At 60.9% G+C, this 22,500-nt stretch overlaps 2 non-coding genes across 2 annotated transcripts; both read left to right on the top strand.

Moving 5' to 3' along the window:
* Nucleotides 1–11,039: 11,039 nt before the first annotated feature.
* Nucleotides 11,040–11,158, top strand: LOC131871040 (5S ribosomal RNA). Its single transcript, XR_009369336.1, has one exon. It is a non-coding gene; the product is annotated as a 5S ribosomal RNA (ribosomal RNA).
* A 7,818-nt stretch (nucleotides 11,159–18,976) lies between these two features.
* Nucleotides 18,977–19,096, top strand: LOC131871021 (5S ribosomal RNA). The gene has a single exon (XR_009369318.1). It is a non-coding gene; the product is annotated as a 5S ribosomal RNA (ribosomal RNA).
* The last annotated feature ends 3,404 nt before the right edge of the window (nucleotides 19,097–22,500 follow it).

The raw sequence follows: 22,500 nt of genomic DNA, 5'->3' as shown, positions 1-22,500 counted from the left end.
AGGCTGCAGGGTCGACTCAGAGAGGTCTATGCATGTGAGAGGCTGAAAGCAAGGTCGACTCGGAGCGGTCTATGCATCGGGCGCGCTTGGGGCGACTACCAGTGCCAACCCCTTATCCCGCGACGCGTCCGACAAAGAGAACGTTCCAAGGCGGCAGAGGAGGTTACCAGCCGAAGGATGCAGTAGCAATAACAGGTATAGTTCCGCGGCGGCCGAGAAGACTCACCGCATAGGAATCGGGATGCGAGGCGAGGGATGCGGCGGGAAAGGCCCCGACGGCTAAACGGAAGAGGCTGCAGGGCCGCCTCGGAATGGTCCAAGCATCGGATGCGATTGGGACGACTACCAGTGCCAACCCCTTATCCCGCGATGCGTCCGATACACAGATAGTTCCAAGGCGGCCGAGGAGCCTCACCGCATATCAATCGGGGTGCGAGGCGAGGGATGGGGCGGGAAGGCCCCAACGGCTAGACGGAAGAGGCTTCAGGCCACCTCGGAATGGTCCAAGCATCGGACGCGCTTGGGGCGACTGCCAGTGCCAAACCCCTTATCCCGCGATGCGTCCGATACACAGATGGTTCCAAGGCGGCCGAGGAGCCTCACCGCATAGCAATCGGGGGTGCCGAGGCGGAGGATGGGGCGGGAAGGCCCCAACGGCTAGACGGAAGAGGCTTCAGGGCCGCCTAGGAATGGTCCAAGCATCGGACACGCTTGGGCGACTACCAGTGACAGCCCCCTATCCCGCGATGCGTCCGATACGAAGATGGTTCCAAGGCGGCCGAGGAGCCTCACCGCATAGCAATCGGGGTGCGAGGTGGGGGATGCGGCGAGATGGCCCCCAACGGCTAGACGGAAGAGGCCACAGGGGCCGCGTCGGAATAGTCCAAGCATCGGACGCGCTTGGGGCGACTACCAGTGACAACCCCTTATCCCGCGATGCGTCCGATACGAAGATAGTTCCAAGGCGGCCGAGGAGCCTCACCGCATAGCAATCGGGGTGCGAGGTGGGGATGCGGCGAGATGGACCCCAACGGCTAGACGGAAGAGGCTGGCGAGGGCCGCCTCGAATAGTCCAAGCATCGGACGCGCTTGGGCCACTACCAGTGACAACCCCTTATCCCGCGATGCGTCCGATACGAAGATAGTTCCAAGGCGGCCGAAGAGCCTCACCGCATAGCAATCGGGGTGCGAGGTGGGGGATGCGGCGAGATGGCCCCAACGGCTAGACGGAAGAGGCCACAGGGCCGCCTCGGAATAGTCCAAGCATCGGACGCGCTTGGGGCGACTACCAGTGACAACCCCTTATCCCGCGATGCGTCCGATACGAAGATAGTTCCCAGGCGGCCCGAGGAGCCTCACCGCATAGCAATCGGGGTGCGAGGCGAGGGGATGCGGCGAGATGGGCTGCAGGGCTGCCTCGGAATAGTCCAAGCATCGGACGCGCTTGGGGCGACTACCACTGCCAACCCCTTATCCCGCGATGCGTCCGATACACAGATAGTTCCGAGGCGGCCGAGGAGGTGGGGGATGCAGCGAGATGGCCCCAACGGCTAGACGGAAGAGGCTGCAGGGCCGCCTCGGAATAGTCCAAGCATCGGACGCGCTTGGGGCGACTACCAGTGACAACCCCTTATCCCGCGATGCGTCCGATACACAGATAGTTCCGAGGCGGCCAAGGAGCCTCACCGCATAGCAATCGTGGTGCGAGGTGGGGGATGCGGCGAGATGGCCCCAACGGCTAGACGGAAGAGGCTGCAGGGCCGCCTCGGAATGGTCCAAGCATCGGATGCGCTTGGGGCGACTACCACTGCCAACCCCTTATCCCGCGATGCGTCCGATACACAGATAGTTCAAAGGCGGCCGAGGAGCCTCACAGCATAGCAATCAGGGTGCGAGGCGAGGGATGCGGCGAGAAAGCCCCAACGGCTAGAGGGAAGAGGCTTCAGGTCCGCCTCGGAATGGTCCAAGCATCGGACGCGCTTGGGGCGACTACCAGTGACAACCCCTTATCCCGCGACGCGTCCGATACACAGATAGTTCCAAGGCGGCCGAGGAGCCTCACCGCATAGCAATCGGGGTGCGAGGCGAGGGATGCGGCGAGAAGGACCCAACGGCTACACGGAAGAGGCTTCGGGGCCGCCTCGGAATGGTCCAAGCATCGGACGCGCTTGGGGCGACTACCAGTGACAACCCCTTATCCCGCGACGCGTCCGATACACAGATAGTTCCAAGGCGGCCGAGGAGCCTCACCGCATAGCAATCGGGGTGCGAGGCGAGGGATGCGGCGAGAAGGACCCAACGGCTACACGGAAGAGGCTTCGGGGCCGCCTCGGAATGGTCCAAGCATCGGACGCGCTTGGGGCGACTACCAGTGACAACCCCTTATCCCGCGACGCGTCCGATACACAGATAGTTCCAAGGCGGCCGAGGAGCCTCACCGCATAGCAATCGGGGTGCGAGGCGAGGGATGCGGCGAGAAGGACCCAACGGCTAGACGGAAGAGGCTTCGGGTCCGCCTCGGAATGGTCCAAGCATCGGACGCGCTTGGGGCGACTACCAGTGACAACCCCTTATCCCGCGACGCGTCCGATACACAGATAGTTCCAAGGCGGCCGAGGAGCCTCACCGCATAGCAATCGGGGTGCGAGGCGAGGGATGCGGCGAGAAGGACCCAACGGCTAGACGGAAGAGGCTTCGGGTCCGCCTCGGAATGGTCCAAGCATCGGACGCGCTTGGGGCGACTACCAGTGACAACCCCTTATCCCGCGACGCGTCCGATACACAGATAGTTCCGAGGCGGCCGAGGAGCCTCACCGCATAGCAATCGGGGTGCGAGGCGAAGGATGCGGCGAGAAGGACCCAACGGCTAGACGGAAGAGGCTTCGGGTCCGCCTCGGAATGGTCCAAGCATCGGACGCGCTTGGGGCGACTACCAGTGACAACCCCTTATCCCGCGACGCGTCCGATACACAGATAGTTCCAAGGCGGCCGAGGAGCCTCACCGCATAGCAATCGGGGTGCGAGGCGAGGGATGCGGCGAGAAGGACCCAACGGCTAGACGGAAGAGGCTTCAGGGCCGCCTCGGAATGGTCCAAGCATCGAACGCGCTTGGGGCGACTACCAGTGACAACCCCTTATCCCGCGACGCGTCCGATACACAGATAGTTCCGAGGCGGCCGAGGAGCCTCACCGCATAGCAATCGGGGTGCGAGGCGAGGGATGCGGCGAGAAGGACCCAACGGCTAGACGGAAGAGGCTTCAGGGCCGCCTCGGAATGGTCCAAGCATCGGACGCGCTTGGGGCGACTACCAGTGACAACCCCTTATCCCGCGACGCGTCCGATACACAGATAGTTCCGAGGCGGCCGAGGAGCCTCACCGCATAGCAATCGGGGTGCGAGGCGAGGGATGCGGCGAGAAGGACCCAACGGCTAGACGGAAGAGGCTTCAGGGCCGCCTCGGAATGGTCCAAGCATCGGACGCGCTTGGGGCGACTACCAATGACAACCCCTTATCCCGCGACGCGTCCGATACACAGATAGTTCCGAGGCGGCCGAGGAGCCTCACCGCATAGCAATCGGGGTGCGAGGCGAGGGATGCGGCGAGAAGGACCCAACGGCTAGACGGAAGAGGCTTCAGGGCCGCCTCGGAATGGTCCAAGCATCGGACGCGCTTGGGGCGACTACCAGTGACAACCCCTTATCCCGCGACGCGTCCGATACACAGATAGTTCCGAGGCGGCCGAGGAGCCTCACCGCATAGCAATCGGGGTGCGAGGCGAGGGATGCGGCGAGAAGGACCCAACGGCTAGACGGAAGAGGCTTCAGGGCCGCCTCGGAATGGTCCAAGCATCGGACGCGCTTGGGGCGACTACCGTTGCCAACCCCTTATCCCGCGATGCGTCTGATACACAGATAGTTCCGAGGCGGCCGAGGAGCCTCACCGCATAGCAATCGGGTTACGAGGCAGATTATTTGGAAGGGAACCCCCTGGGATGCGGCTCAAGCAGTGCCCAAAGGGACTGGAATGCGGAATCACATCGAGAGACCCAAATGCTATACGAGGGCTCAAATCGAATTATCGATTTGGCCACGACATGGACGCATCGGAACGACTACCTTTGCCGAACCACTCGCAATTGCATCCATACCGAAACCAATAGACATTTCCGTTAGAGCCCTCGCATAGCATTCGGGAATCTCGCATGCCCCTCTAAATCGACCAATGCTGGCGCTCAATGAAAATCCGAGCGCTACCACCGTTCGAGCGCCAGCATTGGTCGAGTTAGAGGGGCACGGGGGAGAATGCTCCAGTCAACACCTCCCCTATATAAGTTATTTGTCCGATTCTCGCACAACCGTAGTCTGCCTCGTCGAATCAAACAACGGTCCCAGATTCCGACTTCCGTTCCGTAGAGACCCAAAAGCTAGATGGAGGCTCGCAAGAAAGAGAGTCGGCGCATAGCAATCGGGTTTCTCGAACGTTTAGGGACCGAGCTCACTTGCGGATAGGGCAAAATCCGCCAAGCAACCCAAAAGCTAGACGGGGGCTCGAATCGAATCGCCTAGGCGGCCACAACAACGACGTGTTGGATCGACTACCAGTGCCAAACCATTCAGCAAGACTAGTCTGTGTCGAGGCCGGATAGAGATTCTCAGAGAGCGCCCGCATAGCATTTAGGAGACCTGCCGCGTCCCTCACACTCGACAAATGGTGGTGCACGTTTATAAATCCGAGCGATCCCAACCCTTTCAAGCACCAACATCGGTCGAGATAGAGGGGCACGGAGGGGGCTGCGTGAGACAACACAGTCCCCTATATAAGTTATTTGTCCGATTCTCACACATCCGAAGAATGGTCATCAAATCGGACAACAGCCCAAACTTCCGACTTCCGTCCCAGAAAGCCCAAGAGCTATCTAAAACGTTCATGGCCGGAACTCGATCGCGGCTATACCAGTCCGCCAAGCAACCCAAAAGCTAGACTGGAGCTCTAGTCGAATCACCTCTGTGGCCATTGCAAGGACGTGTTGGAGCGACTACCATTGCCGAACCATTCCGCAGGTCGAGTCCATACCAAGGCCGCATAGAGATTCACGATGAGCTCCTGCATAGCAATCAGGAGACTTGCCGTGTCCATCACAATCGATAAATCCTGGTGCAAGATTTTTGCATCCGAGCGCTCCAACCAGTCGAGCACCAGCATCAATCGACATAAACGGGCACGGGGGGAGGATGCTCGAGAACACTACCTCCCCTATATAAGTTATTTGTCCGATTCTCAAGCAGCCGAAGTCTGGTCATCGAATCGGGTCAAAGACCACAACTTCCGACTTTACCCACAATGCAAGTCATCGAATCGAACATCGGCCCCCGAGTCGGACTCCATGCGTATGTCAGGTCATCGGACCCAAATTCCGCCTTCCTGCGCATGGCGGGCCATCAATATCAACTCGGTCATCGGACCCAAACTCCGCCTTTTTGCGTATGGCACGCCTTCAAATCGGTCATCGGACCCAAATTCCGCCTTCCTGTGCATGGCGGGCCATCAACATCAACTCGGTCATCGGACCCAAATTCCGCCTTTCTGCGCATGGCACGCCATCAACTCGGTCATCGGACCCAAATTCCGCCTTCCTGCGCATGGCAGGTCATCGGACACAAATTCAGACCTCGCCAATATGCCTACGTATCGAATCGGTCATCGGACCCAACTTCCGACTTCATCCATACTGTAGGGTCTTTGAGGTTGGCGCGGTGCGCTCAACCCAGGGAGTCGACCCATCGAAGCATACACCTCCCCTATATAAGCTATTTGTCCGATTCCCACACCTGTGTAGTTTGCACCTCTGACCAGGACATCGACCCCAACTTCCGAACTCGACTGCAACGACGGCACCAGCGCCTTGGTGCGCACCTTGCGACGCACAGTCCCAACATTCGCCTTCCTGCACATGGCAGGTCATCGGACCCAAATTCCGACCTCGCGAGTATGCCTACATATCGAATCGGTCATCGGACCCAACTTCCGACTTCATCCATACCGTAGGGTCTTTGAGGTTGGCGCGGTGCGCTCAACCCGGGGAGTCGACCCAACGAAGCATACACCTCCCCTATATAAGCTATTTGTCCGATTCCCACACCTGTGTAGTTTGCACCTCCGATCAAGACATCGACCCCAACTTCCGAACTCGCCTCCAACGACCGAACCAGCGCCTTGGTGCGCACCTTGCAACGCACAGTGCCAACATTCGCCTTCCTGCACGTGGCAGGTCATCGGACCCAAATTCCGACCTCGCGAGTATGCCTACATATCGAATCGGTCATCGGACCCAACTTCCGACTTCATCCATACCGTAGGGTCTTTGAGGTTGGCGCGGTGCGCTCAACCCGGGGAGTCGACCCAACGAAGCATACACCTCCCCTATATAAGCTATTTGTCCGATTCCCACACCTGTGTAGCTTGCACCTCCGATCAGGACATCGACCCCAACTTCCGAACTCGACTAAAAAGACCGCACCAGCGCCTTGGTGTGCACCTTGCAACGCACAGTGTCAACATTCGCCTTCCTGCACATGGCAGGTCATCGGACCCAAATTCCGACCTCATGAGCATACCTACTAATCGAATCGGTCATCGGACCCAACTTCCGACTTCATCCATACCGTAGGGTCTTTGAGGTTGGCGCGGTGCGCTCAACCTGGGGAGTCGACCCATCGAAGCATACACCTCCCCTATATAAGCTATTTGTCCGATTCCGACACCTGTGTAGTTTGCACCTCCGCTCAGGACATCGACCCCAACTTCCGAACTCGCCTGCAACGACCGAACCAGCGCCTTGGTGCGCACCAAAAGTGCGCACTTTTGGAGGGCACTTTTCTGCGCTCCAAAGGTGCGCACTTTTGGAGGGCACTTTTTGGAGGGCACTTTTCTGCGCTCCAAAGGTGCGCACTTTTGGAGGGCACTTTTTGGAGGGCACTTTTCTGCGCTCCAAAGGTGCGCACTTTTGGAGGGCACTTTTTGGAGGGCACTTTTCTGCGCTCCAAAGGTGCGCACTTTTGGAGGGCACTTTTTGGAGGGCACTTTTCTGCGCTCCAAAGGTGCGCACTTTTGGAGGGCACTTTTTGGAGGGCACTTTTCTGCGCTCCAAAGGTGCGCACTTTTGGAGGGCACTTTTTGGAGGGCACTTTTCTGCGCTCCAAAGGTGCGCACTTTTGGAGGGCACTTTTTGGAGGGCACTTTTCTGCGCTCCAAAGGTGCGCACTTTTGGAGGGCACTTTTGTGCACTCCAAAGGTGCGCACTTTTGGAGGGCACTTTTCCTGTGCTCCAAAGGTGCACACCTAGGTGAGCACCTTCGACCACACCTTGTAGCACACCAAACTCTGACTTTCGACTTCATCCGCAATGCAGGGTCTTTGAGGTTGGCGCAATGCGCACAACCAGGGGAGTCGACCCATCAAACCCAACACCTCCCCTATATAAGCTATTTGTCTGATTCTCATACATGCGTAGCCTGCAGGAGCAATTAGGACATCGACCCCAACTTTCGGCTTCTAAACGAAAACAAGGTCTTTGAGGTTGGTGTAATGCGAACAACTAGGGGAGTCAACCCATCAAACCCAACACCTCCCCTATATAAGCTATTTGTCTGATTCTCATACATGTGTAGTCTACAGGAGCAATTAGGACATCGACCCCAACTTTTGACTTCTTAACGAAAACAAGGTCTTTGAGGTTGACGTAATGCGCACAACCAGGGGAGTCGACCCATCAAACCCAACACCTCCCCTATATAAGCTATTTGTCCGATTCTCATACATGTGTAGCCTGCAGGAGCCATTAGGACATTGACCCCAACTTTTGACTTCTTAACGAAAACAAGGTCTTTGAGGTTGGCGTAATGCGCACAACCAAGGGAGTTGACCCATCAAACCCAACACCTCCCCTATATAAGCTATTTGTCTGATTCTCATACATGTGTAGCCTGCAACAACGATTAGGACATCCACCCCAACTTCTGAATTCGTCTGCGTTGACCGCACCAAAGGTGCACGCCTTGGTGCTCACCAAAATCCGACTTCCGACTTCTTCTGCTATGCGGGGTCTTTGAGGTTGGCGCAGTGCGCACAACCAGGGGAGTCAACCCACCGAATGCAACACCTCCCCTATATAAGCTATTTGTCTGATTCTCATACATGCGTAGACTGCAGCAATGATTAGGACATCCACCCCAACTTTTGACTTCTTAAACAAGACAGGGTCTTTGAAGTTGGTGCAGTGCACACAACCAGGGGAGTCGACCCATCAAACGCAACACCTCCCCTATATAAAGCTATTTGTCCGATTCTCATACGTGTAGTCTGCAGCAGCGATTAGGACATCGACCCCAACTTCCGAATTCGTTTGCATTGACCGCACCAAAGGTGCACGCCTTGGTGTGCACCCTGGAGTGCACTTTGGTGCTCACCTCGGTGCACACTTTGGTGTGCACCTCGGTGTGCACCAAAGGTGCGCACCTTGGAGCGCACCAAAGGTGTACACTTTGGAGCGCACCACATAGGGTCTTTGAGAGGTTGGCGCAGTGCGCACACCAAGGTGGGTGTTGAGGTGCGTGCCGAGGTGGGTGGGTGCTAGGGTGCGCTCCATGGTGGGTGCCAGGGTGGGTGCGTGCTAGGGTGGATTCCAAAGAGGGTCATAGGGTGGGTGCCAAGGTGGGTTGGTGATATAGTGGGTTCAAAGGTGGGTACTAGGGTGGGTTCCAAGGTGGGTCACAAGTTGGGTGCCAGGATGCGTGGGTGTTAGGTTGGGTGCCAAGGTGGGCTCCTGCGTGGGTGGGTGCTAGGGTGGGTTTCAAGGTGGACGCGAGGGCGGGTGCCAAGGTGGGTAACAAGTTGGGTGTTAGGATGGGTGAGTGCTAGAGTGGGTGCCAAGGTGGGTGGGTGCTAAGGTGGATGCCAAGGTGGTTCACAGGGTGGGTGGGTTCTAGGGTGAGTTCCAAGGTGGGTCACAGGTTCAGTGCTAGGGTGGGTGTCAAGGCGGGTGTCGAGGTGCCTGGGTGCTAGGGTGTGGATGCCAATGTGGGTCATAGGGTGGGTACTAGGGTGGGCTGCAATGTGGGTGCCAAGGTGGGTAACATGCTCGGTGGGTTCTAAATTGGGTGCCAGGGTGGGTGTGCACCCACCTTGCCCGAGGTGGGTGCCAAGGTGCCAGTGTGGGTGGGTGCTAAGGTGGATGCCAAGGTGGGTGAGAAGGTGGGTGATAGGTTGAGTGGTAGGATGGGTGGGTGCCAAGATGGGTCACAGGGTGGGTGCAAGGGTGGGTAGGTGCTAGGGTTGGTGTCAGGGTGGGTGGGTGCTAGGTTGGGTTCCAAGGTGGGTGCGAGGGTGAGTGTCAAGGTGGGTCACAGGTTAGGTGCTAGGATGGGTGAGTGCTAGGGTGCAAAGGTGCCAGGGTGGGTGCTAGGATGGGTCGATGCTAGGGTGAGTGGCAAGGTGGGTCCACAAGTGTCAAGGTGGGTGCCGAGGTGGGTGCCAAGTCGGCGACTGCTATGGTGGATGCCAAGGTGGGTCACGGGGTGGGTGCCAAGTTGCTAGGTTGGGTTCCAAGGTGGGTGCCAACGTGGGTGCTAGGGTGCGTGGGTTAAAGGGTGTGTCACAACGTGGGTGCCAGGATGGGTGCGCACCCACACTGGCCAAGACGGGTGCGGGTGCAAGGTTGGGTTCCAAGCCCGGTCACAGGCTGGGTGCTAGGATGGGTGGGTGCCAAGGTGGGCACCAGGGTGGGTGCACCCACCCTGGCCAAGGTGGGTCACGGGGTGGGTCCTAGGGTGGGTAACGGGGTGGGTACTAAGGTGCGTGCCAAGGTGGGTCATAGGGTGGGTGCCAAGGTGGGCACCAGGGTGGGTGTGCACCAACCCTAGCCAGGGTAGGTCACGGGGTGGTTGTCGGGGTGGGCGTCAAGGAGCCAAGGTGGGTGGCAAGTAGCCAAGTTGCGTGCCAAGGTGGGTGTCGGGGTGGGTGCCAAGGATCCAAGGTGGGTGCCAAGGAACCAAGGTGGGTGTCTGGGTGGGTGCCGAGGTGGGAGCCAGGGTGGGTCCCAAGGTGAGTGCAAAGGTGGGTGCCAGGGTCAAGGTGAGTGCCAATGTGGGTTCCAAGGTGCCAGGGTCAGGGTGAGTGCCAATGTGGGTTCAAAGGTGCTAAGTTGGGTGCGAGGTTGGGTGCGAGGGTGGGTGGGTGCCAAGGTGTGCTAGGTGGAAGCCCGGGTGGGTCGGCATCCCATGGGTGTCGAGTTGGGTGCCTGATGGGTGCTTCTTGTCAAGTTTTAGTCGTCGGGACTCATTTCGAGCCTTAGAGGTCGTTTCTTGTCCGGTTGCCCTGTCTTCGACCTGGGAACCCAATTTTGGTCCTCGGGTCCCATTTTTTTTTGTCTCGCATCCCACTTTTGGCCTGTGGCCTTTTCGGGGTCGATTCTCGTTTTGGGCATCAGAGCATGTTTCTTCTCCTAAAACCCAATATTTGTTTATTAAGTCTCGGAACACATTTTTGTTCTCGTGGACCCATCATGGGTCTTGGAACGCATTTGTGGTCCTTGGGTCCCATTTTGCATCCCGAAACTTGTGTTTTGGTGCTTGATCCCTATTTTGGGTGCCCACCTTGCACCAAGTGCGCACCCGGGGCAAACCGAGCGCCTTGGTGCACCGGGGCAAGATCGAGCGTGCACCCGAGGCGCCCCGAACATGCACCAAGGTGCACTCGGCCCACATGTGAGCGCAGGTCGTTGCGCCCGAGGTGGTGTGTGGGCACCGCGTTGCAGACGGGACACTGCACGCACACGACGCCCCCTCCAGGTGCACGCACGTAGGCCGGGCCGGGTGCACACCCGACGCCCTAGCAAGGTGCGCGCACCCGGGCAGGGCTCACACTTGGCGAACGGGGCGCACTTCGCGAGGGAGGGTGTGCACCTCGACGGGGGTGGGTGGCCGGGGTGGATTCGCACGTGGGTCGCGGTTTGCTAAGTACACACTGCGACAAGCTCATAACGGGTGCGATCATACCAGCATTAGTGCACCGGATCCCATCAGAACTCCGCAGTTAAGCGCGCTTGGGCCGGAGTAGTACTGGGATGGGTGACCTCCCGGGAAGTCCCGGTGTTGCACCCTTTTTTAGTTTTTCGCCGGGCGTCGCAATGCTATTTGAATAAACCTTTTGCCCGTTTGCGTTCTCGTCGGGGCCGGGCCGGGCCGGGGTGCGCTGCCCGCACTACCGCGCGCGCGGGGGCGACACCGAGCGCGCACCCGAGGCACCCCGAGCACACAGGCCACGGTGCAACCCGGGCGTTGTGCGCGCACCCCGGTGCGCCCGAGGTGCTGCGCGCGCACCCAGGTGAAATCGGTGTGCACCTCGGCCAGTGCGCGCTCGGTCGAGTCGCGCACGTTGGCCAAGGTGCACGGTGATGTTTCTTACTCTAAGGTTCCGCACCAGACGCCCGGGACAGGTGAGCGAAGCTGGGCGGGGCCGGGTGCGCGGCCGGGGCAGGTGCACGCAGCTGGAGAGAGCTTTGGAGCACACTTCGGAGCGCACCAATGATGCGCTCCATTCAAAAGTTTCCTGAAAAGGCAAAAAAAGTTGAGATTATAGAATTTCCCACTTGAGAGATTGTAAAAAAAAAAAATTTAAAATGAAGGAAACGCGGGTGCCAAGGTGTGCGCAGCCCAGCCAAGGTGTGCGCACCAAGGCGCCCACCCTGGCGAAGGTGCACGCAAGGTGCGCACCCGAGGCAAACCGGACAATTAACCCAACTTTCGACTTCGCGCGCACCTTGGAGCGCACTTCGGAGCGCTCCTTGGTGCGCACCAATCTTGGGCACCTCGGAGTGCACCATGGCGCCCACCAAGGTGCGCACCCGGGGCAAACCGAGCTCCGACTTCGTGCGCACCTTGGAGCGCACGAAAGGTGCGCACCATGGCGCCCACCAAGGTGCGCAGCCCAGCCAAGGCGTGCGCATCAAGGTGCGCACCCTGGCGAAGGTGCGCACCCGGGGCAAACCGAGCTCCGACTTCGTGCGCACCTTGGAGCGCACAAAAGGTGCGCAACCCAGCCAAGGTGTGCGCACCCCGGTCAAACCGAGCTCCGAATCGTGCGCACCAGAGGTGCACGCCATCGTGCGCACCTTGGAGCACACTTCGGAGCCCTCCTTGGTGCGCGCCGATGTTGCGCACCTCGGAGCGCACCCGGGGAAAACAATGCAATTAACCCGACTTTCGACTTCGTGGGCACCTCGGAGCGCTCTCGGGTTCGCACCTCGGAGCACACCGAGGTGCGCACCTTTGATGCGCTGCCTTCACCAATTTCCAGAAAAGGCAAGAAAACATTGAGAAGGTGTGCGCACCGAGGTGCCCACCCTGGCGAAGGTGCACGCGAGGTGCGCACCCGGGGCAAACCGGGCTCCGACTTCGTGCACGCCGCACCTTGGAGCACACTTCGGAGCGCTCCTTGGTGCGCACCAGGGCGCGCAACCCAGCCGAGGTGCCCACCCCGGCGAAGGTGCACGCGAGGTGCGCACCCGGGGCAAACCGGGCTCCGACTTCGTGCACGCCATGGTGCCCACCGCGGCGAAGGTGCACGCGAGGTGCGCACCCGGGGCAAACCGGGCTCCGACTTCGTGCACGCCGCACCTTGGAGCACACTTCGGAGCGCTCCTTGGTGCGCACCATGGTGCCCACCAGGGCGCGCAACCCCGCCGAAGGTGCACGCGAGGTGCGCACCCGGGGCAAACCGGGCTCCGACTTCGTGCACGCCGCACCTTGGAGCACACTTCGGAGCGCTCCTTGGTGCGCACCATGGTGCCCACCAGGGCGCGCAACCCCGCCGAAGGTGCACGCGAGGTGCGCACCCGGGGCAAACCGGGCTCCGACTTCGTGCACGCCATGGTGCGCACCGCGGCGAAGGTGCGCACCCGGGGCAAACCGGGCTCCGACTTCGTGCACGCCGCACCTTGGAGCACACTTCGGAGCGCTCCTTGGTGCGCACCAGGGCGCGCAACCCAGCCGAGGTGCCCACCCCGGCGAAGGTGCACGCGAGGTGCGTACCCGGGGCAAACCGGGCTCCGACTTCGTGCACGCCGCACCTTGGAGCACACTTCGGAGCGCTCCTTGGTGCGCACCATGGTGCCCACCAGGCCGCGCAACCCAGCCAAGGTGTGCGCACCAAGGTGCACGCGAGGTGCGCACCCGGGGCAAACCGGGGTCCGACTTCGTGCACGCCGCACCTTGGAGCACACATCGGGGCGCTCCCGGGTTCGCACCGGCGTTGCGCACCGTGGTGGGCACCTCGGAGCACACCAAGGTGGGCAGCGAGGTGCGCACCTTTGATGCGATGCCTTCACTAATTTCCATAAAAGGCAAAAAAAAAACGAGATTTTAAAATTTCCGTTTTGAAAGATAGTGAGAAAAAGGGAATGCTGGTGCCATCTTGAGCCCGCCCTGGTGCGCAGCCCAGCCAAGGTGTGCGCACCAAGGTGCCCACCCTGGCGAAGGTGCGCGCCCGGGCAATTAATCCAACTTCCAACTTCGCGCGCGCCAGGGTGGGAGCGCACCCAACAACCGGGCCTGGGAAGAGCCAATGCGAGAAACCCCACCAAACGCTCTGACAAAAAAAGAGGGGGCGCTCCAGTAACCCCGCTTCGGAGCGCACCCTGGGCAAACCCAGCCAAGGTGCCCACCCCGGCCAAGGTGCAGGCGAGGTGCGCACCCGGGGCAAACCGGGCTCCGACAACGTGCACGCCGCACCTTGGAGCACACTTCGTAGCGCTCCCGGGTGCGCACCTCAGAGCACACCAAGGTGGGCAGCGAGGTGCGCACCTTTGATGCGCTGCCTTCACTAATTTCCAGAAAAGGCAAAAAAAAAAGGAGATTTTAAAATTTCCGTTTTGAAAGATAGTGAAAAAAACGGAACGCGCGTGCCATCTTGAGCCCGCCCTGGTGCGCAGCCCAGGTAAGGTGCCCACCCTGGCAAAGGTGCGCACCCGGGCAATTAACCCTACTTCCGACTTCGTGCGCGCCAGGGTGGCAACCGGGCCTCGGAAGAGCCAATGCGAGAAACCCCACCAAACGCTCCGACAAAAAAAGAGGCGGCGCTCCAATAACCCCGCTTCGGAGCGCAGCCGGGGCAAACCCAGCCAAGGTGCCCACCCCGACGAAGGTGCACGCGAGGTGCGCACCCGGGGCAAACCGGGCTCCGACAACGTGCACGCAGCACCTTGGAGCACACTTCGAAGCACTCCCGGGTGCCCACCGGCGTTGCGCACCGTGGTGGGCAGCGAGGTGCGCACCTTTGATGCGCTGCCTTCACTAATTTCCAGAAAAAGGCAAAAAAAAATGAGATTTTAAAATTTCCGTTTTGAAAGATAGTGAAAAAAAAGGAACGCGGGTGCCATCTTGAGCCCGCCCTGGTGCGCAGCCCAGGCAAGGCATGCGCACCAAGGTGCCCACCCGAGGTGCACACCCGGGGCAAACCGGGCTCCGACTTCGTGCAGGCCGCACCTTGGAGCACACTTCGGAGCGCTCCTTGGTGCGCACCATGGTGCCCACCAGGGCGCGCAACCCAGCCAAGGTCTGCACACCAAGGTGCCCACCCCGGCGAAGGTGCACGCGAGGTGCGCACCCGGGGCAAACCGGGCTCCGACTTCGTGCACGCCATGGTGCCCACCGCGGCGAAGGTGCACGCGAGGTGCGCACCCGGGGCAAACCGGGCTCCGACTTCGTGCACGCCGCACCTTGGAGCACACTTCGGAGCGCTCCTTGGTGCGCACCATGGTGCCCACCAGGGCGCGCAACCCAGCCAAGGTGTGCGCACCAAGGTGCACGCGAGGTGCGCACCCGGGGCAAACCGGGGTCCGACTTCGTGCACGCCGCACCTTGGAGCACACATCGGAGCGCTCCCAGGTTCGCACCAGCGTTGCGCACCTTTGATGCGCTGCCTTCACTAATTTCAAGAAAAGGCAAAAAAAAACGAGATTTTAAAATTTCCGTTCTGAAAGATAGTGAAAAAAACGGAACGCGGGTGCCATCTTGAGCCCTTCCTGGTGCGCAGCCCAGGCAAGTTGTGCGCACCAAGGTGCCCACCCTGGCGGAGGTGCGCGCCCGGGGCAATCCGGGCTCCGACTTCGTGCACTGCATGGTGCCCACCAAGGCGCGCAACCCAGCCAAGGTGCCCACCGCAGCGAAGGTGCACGCGAGGTGCGCACCCGAGGTGCACACCCGGGGCAAACCGGGCTCCGACTTCGTGCACGCCGCACCTTGGAGCACACTTCAGAGCGCTCCTTGGTGCGCACCAGGGCGCGCAACCCAGCCGAGGTGCCCACCCCGGCGAAGGTGCACGCGAGGTGCGCACCCGGGGCAAACCGGGCTCCGACTTCGTGCACGCCATGGTGCCCACCGCGGCGAAGGTGCGCACCCGGGGCAAACCGGGCTCCGACTTCGTGCACGCCGCACCTTGGAGCACACTTCGGAGCGCTCCTTGGTGCGCACCATGGTGCCCACCAGGCCGCGCAACCCAGCCAAGGTGTGCGCACCAAGGTGCACGCGAGGTGCGCACCCGGGGCAAACCGGGGTCCGACTTCGTGCACGCCGCACCTTGGAGCACACATCGGGGCGCTCCCGGGTTCGCACCGGCGTTGCGCACCGTGGTGGGCACCTCGGAGCACACCAAGGTGGGCAGCGAGGTGCGCACCTTTGATGCGATGCCTTCACTAATTTCCATAAAAGGCAAAAAAAAAACGAGATTTTAAAATTTCCGTTTTGAAAGATAGTGAGAAAAAGGGAATGCTGGTGCCATCTTGAGCCCGCCCTGGTGCGCAGCCCAGCCAAGGTTTGCGCACCAAGGTGCCCACCCTGGCGAAGGTGCGCGCCCGGGCAATTAACCCAACTTCCAACTTCGCGCGCGCCAGGGTGGGAGCGCACCCAACAACCGGGCCTGGGAAGAGCCAATGCGAGAAACCCCACCAAACTCTCTGACAAAAAAAGAGGGGGCGCTCCAGTAACCCCGCTTCGGAGCGCACCCTGGGCAAACCCAGCCAAGGTGCCCACCCCGGCCAAGGTGCAGGCGAGGTGCGCACCCGGGGCAAACCGGGCTCCGACAACGTGCACGCCGCACCTTGGAGCACACTTCGTAGCGCTCCCGGGTGCGCACCTCAGAGCACACCAAGGTGGGCAGCGAGGTGCGCACCTTTGATGCGCTGCCTTCACTAATTTCCAGAAAAGGCAAAAAAAAAAGGAGATTTTAAAATTTCCGTTTTGAAAGATAGTGAAAAAAACGGAACGCGCGTGCCATCTTGAGCCCGCCCTGGTGCGCAGCCCAGGTAAGGTGCCACCCTGGCAAAGGTGCGCACCCGGGCAATTAACCCTACTTCCGACTTCGTGCGCGCCAGGGTGGCAACCGGGCCTCGGAAGAGCCAATGCGAGAAACCCCACCAAACGCTCCGACAAAAAAAGAGGCGGCGCTCCAATAACCCCGCTTCGGAGCGCAGCCGGGGCAAACCAAGCCAAGGTGCCCACCCCGACGAAGGTGCACGCGAGGTGCGCACCCGGGGCAAACCGGGCTCCGACAACGTGCACGCAGCACCTTGGAGCACACTTCGAAGCACTCCCGGGTGCCCACCGGCGTTGCGCACCGTGGTGGGCAGCGAGGTGCGCACCTTTGATGCGCTGCCTTCACTAATTTCCAGAAAAAGGCAAAAAAAAATGAGATTTTAAAATTTCCGTTTTGAAAGATAGTGAAAAAAAAGGAACGCGGGTGCCATCTTGAGCCCGCCCTGGTGCGCAGCCCAGGCAAGGCATGCGCACCAAGGTGCCCACCCGAGGTGCACACCCGGGGCAAACCGGGCTCCGACTTCGTGCAGGCCGCACCTTGGAGCACACTTCGGAGCGCTCCTTGGTGCGCACCATGGTGCCCACCAGGGCGCACCCGAGGCAAACCGGGCTCCGACTTCGTGCACGCCGCACCTTGGAGCACACATCGGAGCGCTCCCAGGTTCGCACCAGCGTTGCGCACCTTTGATGCGCTGCCTTCACTAATTTCCAGAAAAGGCAAAAAAAAACGATATTTTAAAATTTCCGTTCTGAAAGATAGTGAAAAAAACGGAACGCGGGTGCCATCTTGAGCCCTTCCTGATGCGCAGCCCAGGCAAGTTGTGCGCACCAAGGTGCCCACCCTGGCGGAGGTGCGCGCCCGGGGCAAACCGGGCTCCGACTTCGTGCACTGCATGGTGCCCACCAAGGCGCGCAACCCAGCCAAGGTGCCCACCGCAGCGAAGGTGCACGCGAGGTGCGCACCCGAGGTGCACACCCGGGGCAAACCGGGCTCCGACTTCGTGCACGCCGCACCTTGGAGCACACTTCAGAGCGCTCCTTGGTACGCACCAGGGCGCGCAACCCAGCCAAGGTGCTCACCCCGGCGAAGGTGCACGCGAGGTGCGCACCCGGGGCAAACCGGGCTCGGACTTCGTGCACGCCGCACCTTGGAGCACACATCGGAGCGCTCCCGGGTTCGCACCAGCATTGCGCACCTTTGATGCGCTGCCTTCACTAATTTCCAGAAAAGGCAAAAAAAAGAAAAAAATGAGATTTTAAAATTTCCGTTTTGAAAGATAGTGAAAAAAACGGAACGCGGGTGCCATCTTGAGCCCGCCCTGGTGTGCAGCCCAGGCAAGTTGTGCGCACCAAGGCACCCACCCTGGCCAAGGTGGGTCACGGGGTGGGTCCTAGGGTGGGTAACGGGGTGGGTACTAAGGTGCGTGCCAAGGTGGGTCATAGGGTGGGTGCCAAGGTGGGCACCAGGGTGGGTGTGCACCAACCCTAGCCAGGGTAGGTCACGGGGTGGTTGTCGGGGTGGGCGTCAAGGAGCCAAGGTGGGTGGCAAGTAGCCAAGTTGCGTGCCAAGGTGGGTGTCGGGGTGGGTGCCAAGGATCCAAGGTGGGTGCCAAGGAACCAAGGTGGGTGTCTGGGTGGGTGCCGAGGTGGGAGCCAGGGTGGGTCCCAAGGTGAGTGCAAAGGTGGGTGCCAGGGTCAAGGTGAGTGCCAATGTGGGTTCCAAGGTGCCAGGGTCAGGGTGAGTGCCAATGTGGGTTCAAAGGTGCTAAGTTGGGTGCGAGGTTGGGTGCGAGGGTGGGTGGGTGCCAAGGTGTGCTAGGTGGAAGCCCGGGTGGGTCGGCATCCCATGGGTGTCGAGTTGGGTGCCTGATGGGTGCTTCTTGTCAAGTTTTAGTCGTCGGGACTCATTTCGAGCCTTAGAGGTCGTTTCTTGTCCGGTTGCCCTGTCTTCGACCTGGGAACCCAATTTTGGTCCTCGGGTCCCATTTTTTTTTGTCTCGCATCCCACTTTTGGCCTGTGGCCTTTTCGGGGTCGATTCTCGTTTTGGGCATCAGAGCATGTTTCTTCTCCTAAAACCCAATATTTGTTTATTAAGTCTCGGAACACATTTTTGTTCTCGTGGACCCATCATGGGTCTTGGAACGCATTTGTGGTCCTTGGGTCCCATTTTGCATCCCGAAACTTGTGTTTTGGTGCTTGATCCCTATTTTGGGTGCCCACCTTGCACCAAGTGCGCACCCGGGGCAAACCGAGCGCCTTGGTGCACCGGGGCAAGATCGAGCGTGCACCCGAGGCGCCCCGAACATGCACCAAGGTGCACTCGGCCCACATGTGAGCGCAGGTCGTTGCGCCCGAGGTGGTGTGTGGGCACCGCGTTGCAGACGGGACACTGCACGCACACGACGCCCCCCTACAGGTGCACGCACGTAGGCCGGGCCGGGTGCACACCCGACGCCCTAGCAAGGTGCGCGCACCCGGGCAGGGCTCACACTTGGCGAACGGGGCGCACTTCGCGAGGGAGGGTGTGCACCTCGACGGGGGTGGGTGGCCGGGGTGGATTCGCACGTGGGTCGCGGTTTGCTAAGTACACACTGCGACAAGCTCATAACGGGTGCGATCATACCAGCGTTAGTGCACCGGATCCCATCAGAACTCCGCAGTTAAGCGCAGCTTGGGCCGGAGTAGTACTGGGATGGGTGACCTCCCGGGAAGTCCCGGTGTTGCACCCTTTTTTAGTTTTTCGCCGGGCATCGCAATGCTATTTGAATAAACCTTTTGCCCGTTTGCGTTCTCGTCGGGGCCGGGCCGGGCCGGGGTGCGCTGCCCGCACTACCGCGCGCGCGGGGGCGACACCGAGCGCGCACCCGAGGCGCCCCGAGCACACAGGCCACGGTGCAACCCGGGCGTTGTGCGCGCACCCCGGTGCGCCCGAGGTGCTGCGCGCGCACCCAGGTGAAATCGGTGTGCACCTCGGCCAGTGCGCGCTCGGTCGAGTCGCGCACGTTGGCCAAGGTGCACGGTGATGTTTCTTACTCTAAGGTTCCGCACCAGACGCCCGGGACAGGTGAGCGAAGCTGGGCGGGGCCGGGTGCGGCGGACCGGGGCAGGTGCACGCAGCTGGAGAGAGCTTTGGAGCACACTTCGGAGCGCACCAATGATGCGCTCCATTCAAAAGTTTCCTGAAAAGGCAAAAAAAGTTGAGATTATAGAATTTCCCACTTGAGAGATTGTAAAAAAAAAAAATTTAAAATGAAGGAAACGCGGGTGCCAAGGTGTGCGCAGCCCAGCCAAGGTGTGGCGCACCAAGGCGCCCACCCTGGCGAAGGTGCACGCAAGGTGCGCACCCGAGGCAAACCGGACAATTAACCCAACTTTCGACTTCGCGCGCACCTTGGAGCGCACTTCGGAGCGCTCCTTGGTGCGCACCAATCTTGGGCACCTCGGAGTGCACCATGGCGCCCACCAAGGTGCGCACCCGGGGCAAACCGAGCTCCGACTTCGTGCGCACCTTGGAGCGCACGAAAGGTGCGCACCATGGCGCCCACCAAGGTGCGCAGCCCAGCCAAGGCGTGCGCATCAAGGTGCGCACACCCTGGCGAAGGTGCGCACCCGGGGCAAACCGAGCTCCCGACTTCGTGCGCACCTTGGAGCGCACAAAAGGTGCGCAACCCAGCCAAGGTGTGCGCACCCCGGTCAAACCGAGCTCCGAATCGTGCGCACCAGAGGTGCACGCCATCGTGCGCACCTTGGAGCACACTTCGGAGCCCTCCTTGGTGCGCGCCGATGTTGCGCACCTCGGAGCGCACCCCGGGGAAAACAATGCAATTAACCCGACTTTCGACTTCGTGGGCACCTCGGAGCGCTCTCGGGTTCGCACCTCGGAGCACACCGAGGTGCGCACCTTTGATGCGCTGCCTTCACCAATTTCCAGAAAAGGCAAGAAAACATTGAGAAGGTGTGCGCACCGAGGTGCCCACCCTGGCGAAGGTGCACGCGAGGTGCGCACCCGGGGCAAACCGGGCTCCGACTTCGTGCACGCCGCACCTTGGAGCACACTTCGGAGCGCTCCTTGGTGCGCACCAGGGCGCGCAACCCAGCCGAGGTGCCCACCCCGGCGAAGGTGCACGCGAGGTGCGCACCCGGGGCAAACCGGGCTCCGACTTCGTGCACGCCATGGTGCCCACCGCGGCGAAGGTGCACGCGAGGTGCGCACCCCGGGGCAAACCGGGCTCCGACTTCGTGCACTGCCGCACCTTGGAGCACACTTCGGAGCGCTCCTTGGTGCGCACCATGGTGCCCACCAGGGCGCGCAACCCCCGCCGAAGGTGCACGCGAGGTGCGCACCCGGGGCAAACCGGGCTCCGACTTCGTGCACAGCCCGCACCTTGGAGCACACTTCGGAGCGCTCCTTGGTGCGCACCATGGTGCCCACCAGGGCGCGCAACCCAGCCGAAGGTGCACGCGAGGTGCGCACCCCGGGGCAAACCGGGCTCCGACTTCGTGCACAGGCCGCAGACCTTGGAGCACACTTCGGAGCGCTCCTTGGTGCGCACCAGGGCGCGCAACCCAGCCGAGGTGCCCACCCCGGCGAAGGTGCGTACCCGGGGCAAACCGGGCTCCGACTTCGTGCACGCCGCACCTTGGAGCACACTTCGGAGCGCTCCTTGGTGCGCACCATGGTGCCCACCAGGCCGCGCAACCCAGCCAAGGTGTGCGCACCAAGGTGCACGCGAGGTGCGCACCCGGGGCAAACCGGGGTCCGACTTCGTGCACCGCCGCCACCTTGGAGCACACATCGGGGCGCTCCCGGGTTCGCACCGGCGTTGCGCACCGTGGTGGGCACCTCGGAGCACACCAAGGTGGGCAGCGAGGTGCGCACCCTTTGATGCGATGCCTTCACTAATTTCCATAAAAGGCAAAAAAAAAACGAGATTTTAAAATTTCCGTTTTGAAAGATAGTGAGAAAAAGGGAATGCTGGTGCCATCTTGAGCCCGCCCTGGTGCGCAGCCCAGCCAAGGTGTGCGCACCAAGGTGCCCACCCTGGCGAAGGTGCGCGCCCCGGGCAATTAACCCAACTTCCAACTTCGCGCGCCGCCAGGGTGGGAGCGCACCCAACAACCGGGCCTGGGAAGAGCCAATGCGAGAAACCCCACCAAACGCTCTGACAAAAAAAGAGGGGGCGCTCCAGTAACCCCGCTTCGGAGCGCACCCTGGGCAAACCCAGCCAAGGTGCCCACCCCCGGCCAAGGTGCAGGCGAGGTGCGCACCCGGGGCAAACCGGGCTCCGACAACGTGCACGCCGCACCTTGGAGCACACTTCGTAGCGCTCCCCGGGTGCGCACCTCAGAGCACCACCAAGGTGGGCAGCGAGGTGCGCACCTTTGATGCGCTGCCTTCACTAATTTCCAGAAAAGGCAAAAAAAAAAGGAGATTTTAAAATTCCGTTTTGAAAGATAGTGAAAAAAACGGAACGCGCGTGCCATCTTGAGCCCGCCCTGGTGCGCAGCCCAGGTAAGGTGCCCACCCTGGCAAAGGTGCGCACCCCGGGCAATTAACCCTACTTCCGACTTCGTGCGCGCCAGGGTGGCAACCGGGCCTCGGAAGAGCCAATGCGAGAAACCCCCACCAAACGCTCCGACAAAAAAAGAGGCGGCGCTCCAATAACCCCGCTTCGGAGCGCAGCCGGGGCAAACCCAGCCAAGGTGCCCACCCCGACGAAGGTGCACGCGAGGTGCGCACCCGGGGGCAAACCGGGCTCCGACAACGTGCACGCAGCACCTTGGAGCACACTTCGAAGCACTCCCCGGGTGCCCACACGGCGTTGCGCACCGTGGTGGGCAGCGAGGTGCGCACCTTTGATGCGCTGCCTTCACTAATTTCCAGAAAAAGGCAAAAAAAATGAGATTTTAAAATTTCCGTTTTGAAAGATAGTGAAAAAAAAGGAACGCGGGTGCCATCTTGAGCCGCCCTGGTGCGCAGCCCAGGCAAGGCATGCGCACCAAGGTGCCCACCCGAGGTGCACACCCGGGGCAAACCGGGCTCCCGACTTCGTGCAGGCCGCACCTTGGAGCACACTTCGGAGCGCTCCTTGGTGCGCACCATGGTGCCCACCAGGGCGCGCAACCCAGCCAA

Source organism: Cryptomeria japonica, unplaced genomic scaffold (genome assembly GCF_030272615.1).
Source record: "Cryptomeria japonica unplaced genomic scaffold, Sugi_1.0 HiC_scaffold_365, whole genome shotgun sequence".
NCBI classification, from domain to species: domain Eukaryota; kingdom Viridiplantae; phylum Streptophyta; class Pinopsida; order Cupressales; family Cupressaceae; genus Cryptomeria; species Cryptomeria japonica.
This window is presented reverse-complemented; position numbering and strand designations above follow the sequence as displayed.